Source organism: Rattus norvegicus, chromosome 16 (assembly GCF_021556685.1).
Source record: "Rattus norvegicus strain SHRSP/BbbUtx chromosome 16, alternate assembly SHRSP_T2T, whole genome shotgun sequence".
In the NCBI taxonomy this organism is placed as follows: domain Eukaryota; kingdom Metazoa; phylum Chordata; class Mammalia; order Rodentia; family Muridae; genus Rattus; species Rattus norvegicus.
In genome coordinates this window covers 77,693,349-77,703,187 of record NC_141549.1, presented here as the reverse complement: position 1 = coordinate 77,703,187, position 9,839 = coordinate 77,693,349, and the positions used below count along the sequence as shown (strand labels likewise).

Below are 9,839 nucleotides of genomic sequence, written 5' to 3'. Positions count from 1 at the left end.
ACGGAAATCTGCTCTGCACACTGACTGCCAGGCTGGCAGCCTCCTGGAGGACTCACCTTGAGGTCTCTGGCGTTATCCAGCCCCGGAGGCTGAGGCTTTAACAGTAAATGAATAGTAACAGTAAAGAACTAGAATAGTAGTGGTGAAATATAAAGTCCCTTATGGGCAGCTTTTTAAATCACCTATTTGTCTACAGGCAGGGTCTCACATAGCCCAGGCTTAGCTTGCTATGTGGTGGGGGCTAGTCATGAACTTCCTGATCTTCCTACCTCCACCTTCCAAGTGCAGGGATTTGAAGTGGTTGGTTTTGTGAGGTGGTTGGCTGGGATCAAAGGAAGGGCAAGGGCTTGTAGCATGCTAGGCAAGCACTCTGCCGACAAAGCTACATCCCTGGCCCATCAGGTTTCACTTGCTTGTCTGATCGTCTATTTTGTATTGCTTTAGGTTTCATTCTTTCTTTCCCAAGGAAATCCGTTCCCAGGAACATCACGGAAAAGACACCCATGTAAACTGCCGCTATAAGTTTTGTAGTTTCCAACCATATATTCCTGGCACTTTCTAGAAGAAGCTCAAAGTGGCGCTAGAGTGAGGGCGCAGAGGTCAAGAACCCTTGCTGCTTATCAGCTTGATTCAGCCTAGAATCGCATGGCAGGAGAAGGCTCGGTAGAGGGATTGCCTAAATCCAGTTGGTCTGATAGGTCTGTAGCAGCAATGTCTTGAGCAGTAATTGATGTTGGAGAACCCAGCCCCCTATGGGCGGCATCATTCCTCTGGCAGGCAGTCCAGGATTGCAAAGAAAAAAAAAAAAAATCGGGCCAAGGATCAACCAAGAAAGTGAGTCAGTGAGTCAGTAATCTGTATTTCTACATGGCTCCTGCCGAATCAGTCTGGAAATGAATGCCAAATAAACCTTTTCCTCCCTCAAGTTGCTGTTTATGCAACAGTGTTTCATTGCAGCAACAGAATGAAAGTAAAATTCTGCTCTTCCAGACCACTGGACTTCAGTTCTCAACCCACTTCTGGTGGCTCTCACGTTCAACGCTGGTGCATCCAACTTCCCCTTCTGGCTTCTGTAGGCATCTGCAGGTAACTACAGGGGCGCGCGCACACACACACACACACACACACACGCATGCACGCACGCACGCACGCACGCACGCACGCACGGGGGTGGGGGGGCGGGTGGAGGAGACCATAAAATCAAAAGGAGCTGAGAATACTTAAGGAAACTGTGGTTCACAGGAGTGATAAAACTACCTTTAACTCTAGCCCTGTTCAAATGGAAGATTCTCGGGGTCATGTGACACCTAGCCACCAGCTTCCCACTCTGCTCCTGCCTCCCTATGCTCCTTTTCACTGTTTTAAAGATTTATTTACTTCTGAAATCGATGTGTATGTGTGAAGACATGCATGCTGGTGTCTGTGGAGGCTGCAAGGGAAAGTTGAAGTCCCTAGGAACTACTAGAGTTCCAGGTGGTGGGCTGCCTTACTTGTGTGCTGGGTCCCCTCACTAGGGAGTGCTCTTAACTGCTGACCCACCTTTCTGTCCCCTTGAAAACAGCATGTTACATGCAAAGAACATCGTTCTCATTGAACAACAAAGTACATTTCAGGGCTGAATTCCAAATGCGCAAACAGTCACACACCCGCCTCTCTGCTCGAGGTAGTGGTGAGTACCCATGGGATTATGCAAGATATCGGTGTGGCCAGCCTGTAACGGCAGCAGGTTTGACGCAGGTGAAAGGACAGACAGACTGACCACAGGAATCAAACCTTTGTTGGTGTACCAGTTTCACAATGTTCAGGTAATGACATCATGGGGCAGCCGAGGTAGGGAGGCGGGGGAGCAGGGATAATGCGGTGTGGAAACTGGAGTTGCAAACAAATCACAAACAGAACGTCTTGGATTCAAATGTGCACTCGGTGAACGAGGAGAAAGAAAATAATGGTCTAATTACATAGTGTCAGTACCCACTACTGATAGAAATTTGTTGAAAACTCTCCCAAGCCTTGTTTGGAACAGTACAACCAATATTTGACACTGAGAAAAAACAAACATAGATTTGGATTTAAGTAGTTGTTAAAACAATGTTTGAAAGAGAGCAATTTCTTTTACGTGTGTCTTTTCTTTGGAAGTTTTTTTTTTTTTATGGCATTGCAAAAGTGAGGGGAGGAAAGTCAGATCCCTGTGTATTTTATGAGCCTTAAGTGTATATTTTTAAAGGATAAAATATAATGAGAAAATAATTACGGATGTCGCTCATAACTGCTCCCAATTTTGTAGGGCACCAACAATAGGAAACAGTATGCTGTAACTGGAAAAAAACCCTCTCCTCTCATATATTTTAGAACAAACTGGCCTACAGGTAACACAATCAATTTGTATATGAAAAGGTATCTACAAGTAGAGAAGGCCCAGGTCAGCCATGTCCGGGTCAGATTTTCCAGAATGCCTTTTCCCTGGTGATTCCAAGATAGCTGGCACTACACTATCAATACAATAGCACTGAGTACTGCAACCTTACATGCATCGTCCAAGTAAGAAGGGACCATTCTCGCACACTGACTTTCAGCAGAGGAAAACATTATCACCGTCAGACTTCACCATGTGCTCCGTTGGCCCAGAACTGGGCTTCATGTCCTCTCTCAACAACAGCAGTAATGGTAACAATAATAACAAGTGGTGGACCGAGAGTAGAATTACCCACAATCCATGTAGAACAGGGCCCAGCAAGCTTCTGCAAAGGACTGGCGGGCAAACACTGGAGGGTTTTCAGGGCATGCTCTCTAGCATGTGCACGAACCGTTGCCAGCCTAGAGCTGAGCCCGCTGTGGATCAGTAAGCACAGCTGTGTCCTGACGAGACTTAACCTTTGCCTGTGGAAATTTCATCCCATGTGCGTTAGATTGCTCCCCCGCCCCGTGTGTGTGTGTGTGTGTGTGTGGTGTGTGTGTGTGTGTGTGTGTGTGTGTGTGTATCTGTGTGTTGACGAAAAGCAATTTGTTTGCATTTACAAGTCAGAGTCCATGTCTAAGTTTGCATCAAGTCGACAAAAGCTATGATATCATGTAATTTTTACTTCCCATGCTATGTTATTTTTTGAGTTCTTCAACTATTTAAAGCTATATTTACAAAAGCATTTCGAACAGTTGATAGAATAGATATGACTAGCAGGCTCGTCCGTCAAGCAGGTTTAGAGTGTGGGTGCTTTGTTCCCTTAGGACTATAGGAGGACCCCACTTTCTCTAAGACAAAAGCTTCTTAAAAAGAGAAGAGAAAGCAAAGGCTCCCAGAAGTTTTCTAGCAGCAATCTTTACTAAGAAAGATTTTACGTGACTGCAGGTATTTAGAGAGATACGACATATATACAAATCAAACATTTACTTATAATAAGCCATAAATTTGTTTTAAAATAATTCTTTGGTATGCATATAATTTTAGCATTTATAAAAGCCGAACACGTGTTTATATTCTAATGAGATGCTTGTATTTATTTGTACACAAGGAATTAAGTCTTAGTTAAATATTTGATCCTGAAGAACACTGGGCATTGTTGATGTCCTTGGCTCTTCTTGCTCCCACCACTTGTCTAGGGCGTTTCCTTTGCTCCTCTGCCCTGTCTGGTTTTTCTCGGATGCTGCACTCAGGGACCGGTATGCAGTTCTGCCTTCTCCTCAGCTGCACAAGCAGCCTGTTGTGAAAGGCCTCCAGCATCTCATGCAGCCGGAGCGTTGGCTATCTGGAAGCGAATGTCTCTGAATGCCAAGGAGCGCTGACTACGGACGGCCAGATCCCCCATGTCATTGCAAAGGCCTTTGGCAACGGGAGTCACACCTCCCTGGGCTTTCTAATCCTGTTCCACACAGTGGCGAAGTCGCAGAGGCTTCGGTTGAACTGACTCATCGTCTGCAGACACTTTGGGAAAGTGGGTGTGTCTCCTCCGAGTGTGACAGCAACGTGGTCCTGAGTCCTGCCTGAGGCACAGAGCCATTCGACAAGTCCTGTAGAGAGCTCTGTAGGTTAGTCTATGCCACTGCTCCATTTGCGTTTCTGTTCTTCCCAAGCTGGACGTGGTCCTTACCGTGCTTCATGATATGTCACCCCATGGTTCGTGCCTGGTTTTGCTCATTTCCAAAGGACAGGTTTTGAGTGACAGCTATAATGCCACAGTCCTGGTGTCTAGCCCTCGCCATCTCTACATAGGAGTAGGCAAGATTGGAGTTTGCTTTCTCTCTTGAACAAGCAGGACTCACTTTAGTGTCAAGAAAGTCCCCTAAGACAGACAGGAGTTTGAGCCATGCTAAGCAGCTACTGGCAAACTCTAGCCTGGCTAGAGGCATGGACAAGGGAAAAGGCAGGGATCCACAAAACATCAGGGCACCGTGATAGACTCCCGGAGCGTGGTTTGAGCATACGTTTCTCCAGTTTGGTTTGGTGGGAGGCCACAGCAGGGAGCTCAGGATCCTGACTTAGATCATTGAGCAGTAGCCACCCGTTGACCTTGTGACTCCAGCCTATTCCAGTCTTGCTGAGGCCCAGGAGCTGTGACATATTCCTTGCCATGAAAGGCTTTCATCACTTCTGTTAAAATGAGTCATGGTAATCAATTTGACAGTTTACACCAGGACTTACAGAACTCTCTCCATCTCTGTCTGAGTCTCCAACCCCACTCTCTCGCATCTTGCTTTGTATATGGGTGGGCTTGCATCGGCTTATTCTCTAGCAGGCGTTTCCAATTTGAGACCCATGGCCTACATGCATCCCAGGATAGCTGTGAATGTGAACCCCCAGAATTATCAACGATGACATCACATCACGCTGTCAAAGCACTGTCTCCTTGCTTTAAAAATGAAAGTATTTAATCTCTACTCGTTGAGCCCCATCCAGACCTGGGACGATGCTTTTACTTGAATTTAACACCAAGGCTACTTTGAATATGTTAATAAGTATTGTTTGAGCAGAGTTAGCAGTAAAATTCATCATAGTAAAACATTGCCAGGCAAGTCTGACGTGATAGCATGTACCCGACACCCAAGTACACAGGATGATGTGGCAGTGGGGTCTACCCTTCCTATCAAGACTTTACCAAAAACAAAACACCTCACACAGCTTTGACACTACCAAATTAGTCATCCAAAATAAATGTTCTGAGCAAATGTATAAATTCTCAAAAGAGGAATATCCAAACAGCCACAATCGGAAGATTAAATTTGTACTGATTGTGTTAGAAAGGGTTGTGAGACTATCATATGCATCTGCTGTCCCCTTCGGGTCTCCCTTGTCACTGTTTATCGTCTCAGTTCAGTCCTTCAGACCCACCCATTCAGTCAGGAGACTGCAATGCACCCCACGCTGCCAAGGGTCAGTAGCCATCAGCTTGAGTTTTTATCTGTATCTTCGCCATTCTATTCAGGAGGCTTGACACGATTAACTGTGGTCGGCCATCACTCTGCCGTCCCAAACCTACAGCACTTAAAGTCTTTTCCTTTCTTCATGCATTTTGATTACAATAGTGGAGACACAGAGATTATCTAGTCTCTTGTGGGAAATTCCCATCTGTGGAGTAGTGAAGACAAGGAAAGCTTGGGTGCATATGCCCAGACGGCTTGTATATATTGGCTATTTAATGTATGATTTAAAATAGTATTTTCTATTTACTAGCAAAACCTGTAAGAGACTGCTAAGTGTGTTTGCCAGTTCTTTAGAGGAACAAAACTGATATGTGGGATGCATAAGCATGGCTGACAGGCTGTGGTCTGGCCAGCAATGGCGGTTTCCTGATGGAAAGGTTAGCTGTTCAGTCCACGAGGCTGGATGTCTCAGCAGTTTCAATCTGGCACCGGAGTCCCAGAGAAGTCCCAGAGAGCTTCCAGTCATGAGTCTTTGTTAGAATTCTGAAGAAGTGGGTTCTGTGTCTGGGTGTGCCTGAGCCTGTATATCATATGCAGTGCCTACAGTTTCTGTAAATGCCAGAAGATGGCATTAAATCCCAGGAGCTGCAGTTACAAAAGGTTGTGAGTTCAGGGAATCATACCTGGGTCCTCTGGAAGGGCAGCAAGTGCTCTTAACCCCTGAGCCATCTCTCCGGCCCCTGACAACCTCCTCTAAAACATTACACATCTCCTTGTTATCTATTCTACTTTATATTTTCTGTGGCACCGAGCATGCTGCATATGTTCATTCCCTCCTTTGTGGCCGGCATGACCATTTCACTGCTCCCTGCAGTTCTGAACTATCGAGAGAAAGGGTTTAAATGCTCTTAACTGATGTTTCTCTACCAAAAAATGGTAGCTCTTAACGATGTGGAACCGCTTGATTTCCACATGTCGAAATGAATTTTAAAATCCAGACTCCGTTGCGTTAGTCACAACGGGAGCCGAGTAGCAGCTTGTTGCTTGTGGTTTGTGGCTTGTGGGCAGGACACACAGAGAGCGATTTCATCATCTCCATAAAGTCTATGAAATGTAATTGATCGAGTAGCTGGTACACGGTGGGATTCGAGAAACATCTGTAGAAGGAAGTTTCCCGTTGACTCTAACCACAGGAAATGGTGGCACCAAGAGACACACTCCATTGTGGAAAAGCACCCCACATTCCCCTGGTTATCTGCATCAATCATCCCTCCAAACACTGTTTTTTTCTTTCTTAAACTGTTGGCTTAAAGCAGTGGTTCTAAACCTGTGAGTCATGATGGGGGTCACATATAAGATATCCTACACATCAGATATTTACATTATGACTCATAACTAGCAAATTAGTTATGAAGTAGCAATGAAATAATTTTATAGTTGGGGATGATCACGACAGGAGGAATGGTATTAAAGGGTCTCGCGTCATTAGCAAGATTGAACACCACTGGTGTTAGGACATCAGGAGCCCCAAGTGGCTAGGGGGATGTCTGAGCTTCCAGTTCAAAGGGATGTTTGTTGAAACATTTAATATCCCCAAAGATGTCATTTTAATAGGTTTTAAGATGTTTAGAGGACTCAACTTCATAAACAATATGTATTTATCAGGCCTTACTATATGATTATAATATTTATATTTGAATCTTCATGTGTATTTTAAGTGGGCATGCCAAAAATAATTTTAGCACATAATAAAAATGAATTTTTTTGGTTCTTTTTTTCGGAGCTGGGGACCGAACCCAGGGCCTTGCGCTTCCTAGGTAAGTGCTCTACCACTGAACTAAATCCCCAGCCCCAATAAAAATGAATTTTAAAAGGTAACCTATCACTTCTTGGCCTTTTGGCTAAGATCAAGTGTAAAAGGTAACCAAAGTGGCCACAGTCTGCTTAAAAAAATCTTTTGGGCACAAAAAATATGGAAACAACCAAAAATATTGAGGACGATTATCATAGATACATGACACAATTACATGAAATTAAGTGTATCTAGTTGAGGAAAAAATGAAAGACAGACGGTTTATTTCTTTAGGATATGAGGAATGCTTAGTAACACAAAGGGTTTAAAGGTGACATTTGCCATACAGATGATGTAAGGTGGTAATATCTCTTCTCTGCCCATCTGTCTGTCTATCTGTCTCTCAGTAGTACCTTTCTCTCTAAATGGCTGAGTGGGGGAGTGATTTGTTCTTTTTCAAATATTTACTTCTTTATTTATTGTCCCAGACTGTTTTCTAACAAGTAAGTTGGGCATCATAATTTGCACCAAGTCAGGTCTGGCCACCCTTCCCTAATGAGCCTATTAAAAGAACCAAATTAAAAGCGAAAAGGAAAAAAAAGATGTATTTAATGTGCTCACATTGGAAAGGGAGGACAGAGATCCAGAAAATGTCTCAAGTCCACCTTTAGGGTCCTGAAGTAAATCAAAACTTAAATAGAAGGACGTGTACATCCCAGCAGTACTTCTCAAGGGGTGGCACACTCACCACTCTCTGAGATTTAGCTCCCCCCTATAAGGTGGTTTGATAAGATGTTAGAACTGTTTGAAATCCCTTTCAGCGAGACAAGTTACTCCTCTGACTGGTGTGCCTTCTATCTCCCACCATGAGATTCCTGAGGAAACCCCATTCTTAAGTTCCATTATTTCAAACAATCTGAGAGTCAGTTTGAAAGACACAAATGTTACAAATATCGTTATATCTGCCAGCCCCAAGTTTCATGAGAGGATCAGGTTTTATGTGGATGTCCCTCAGAAAATCCCTGTGAAAGGTAAAAGTTTTAAAGTTGTACCCCTAGACACAAAGTTTAGAGCAGAACAGGTTAGGCCCCAGAATTGTATGTTCCAGGAAGCCTCTCATAGGGCTATAGAATAGGTAATTACATCAGCCGGTTCAACAGCTTTCTCCCAGGAACTATCTGATCATGAAGTTAGATTAGAATCTTAGAGAACAATCTTGAGAAGCAGGAAGCAGCTTCTCCCAGGAACTAGCGGACCATAAAGTTAAACAATCTTGAGAAGCAGGAAGCTCCTCCTTGTGATTTTTCACTGGTATTTTCGACATTTTCCAATGACGCCCTCCCTACCCCCTTGGGTTGCGGTTTCTTCCTTTAAATTCCCCTTGTCTTAGCTACTGGTGGTCGAACACCCGTGCCCCTGCGTGGGATACGAGTCTCAACCCCAGTGCACTGGTTCCTATTGATAAACCTCATGTGATTACAGCAAGGATGGTCTTGTGTGAGTTCTTGGGGGATCGTGTCATCCCGAGACTTGAGTGAGGGTCTCCCCGCTCCGGGTGTCTTTCACCTGTGAAAAAAACATTAAATGGTCTAGACTCAATGGGTCCATGCAGGTACTCAGTTTCCATTCAGAGATTCAACCAGAGAAACCAGATCTGTCTCTGATTTCCAGGTTGCGGTGCCATAATTGACCATGTTAAAAACAAACAAAAACCGTGAAACTCTCCTCTTAAATGGAGTAAGAGCTATTTTATTCTGGAGCCATTTTTGAGTGGCCATGGCTCAGATATACAGATCTTGATTAACCCAGATTTCACATTCAAACATGGAAGCAGTTTCATTAAATATTTATAGTTTTACAGAACCAGGTAAACTATAAATCAGAACAAGGTTAAAATACATTTGATGGTATATCAGAGAGGTAGGTAGAGCAAGATGGGGAAGCTTTTCTATAGGTCTACAGGCCTAAGATTCAAAAGGTTAGTTCCAACACAGAGGTGGCAAGTGATGGTGGTCGGGGTTTGGGGCAGCGCTAGCATCAGCCCAAACTAAGGTAATTAAATTAGTTTCTTGGCCTGCAACATTACAATCTCTCCAGAGATTCTAATGATTAGAACTACGGTTCTAATCAACCGATCCTACAGCTTTTCGGGAGTTCTCATCCACAGTCCCCATTAAAAAAAGGCTCCAGCAACAATCATGACCCCTTAGTATTTTCCCTCATGCGCCGCCATCAATCTTGACAGCAAGTCTCTCTTTAATTTGCACTACCGTTGACTCAAATAAAATTATCTTGCTTATTTTGCAAATCCGTGGTATCGCTTACTTTCAATGCTTTGTTAAGGAGAAGAACTTGGAACGCCTAGCCCAGACCTTGACCAGGAGTAACTGTAAAAAAAGACAAGCGCTGCAGGCTCGCTCCGTCACTCGCGGAAGGGCAGGGTGTTCTGTCAGTTCTCTATTGCTCCAATCAGTTCAGTTGTTTATCCTGTTCACTTTCTCCGATTTGCATCTTTACAGATCCCTGACACTGAGTCCACCAAAGCGGAAACAGGCAGGATCCATCCAGTCAAAGATTCCGGAACGTAATTATTGGTATCTGTTTCCTACCGGAAGCCAAAAGGAGAGGAACAGTGCAGGCGGAAAACATCTCGGGGAACATTTTTGGCAGAGGGACAAACTAGCTGCTTTGTGCG

At 44.2% G+C, this 9,839-nt stretch overlaps 2 protein-coding genes and 1 long non-coding RNA gene across 3 annotated transcripts in view; 1 reads left to right on the top strand and 2 right to left on the bottom strand.

The window, feature by feature from the left end:
• Positions 1-9,839, bottom strand: part of Erich1 (glutamate-rich 1) — a gene marked incomplete at its 5' end in the record, with an annotated part of 52,793,804 nt that overhangs the window by 5,961,176 nt on the left and 46,822,789 nt on the right.
• Positions 20-9,839, top strand: part of Mrps31 (mitochondrial ribosomal protein S31) — a 30,080-nt gene continuing 20,260 nt past the window's right edge. The window contains exons 1-2 of one of the 2 annotated variants that reach the window (XM_087587951.1): positions 20-62; positions 991-1,086. The gene's annotated coding sequence lies outside the window, so the exon portion shown is untranslated. Of the gene's footprint in view, positions 104-990; positions 1,087-9,839 lie in introns of both variants that reach the window. The other variant, XM_087587952.1, reaches the window with a different exon arrangement.
• LOC120097532 (uncharacterized) lies at positions 7,400-9,734 on the bottom strand. Its single transcript, XR_015640449.1, has 2 exons — positions 9,470-9,734; positions 7,400-8,710 (listed from the first exon to the last, which is right to left on the bottom strand). It is a non-coding gene; the product is annotated as an uncharacterized LOC120097532 (long non-coding RNA).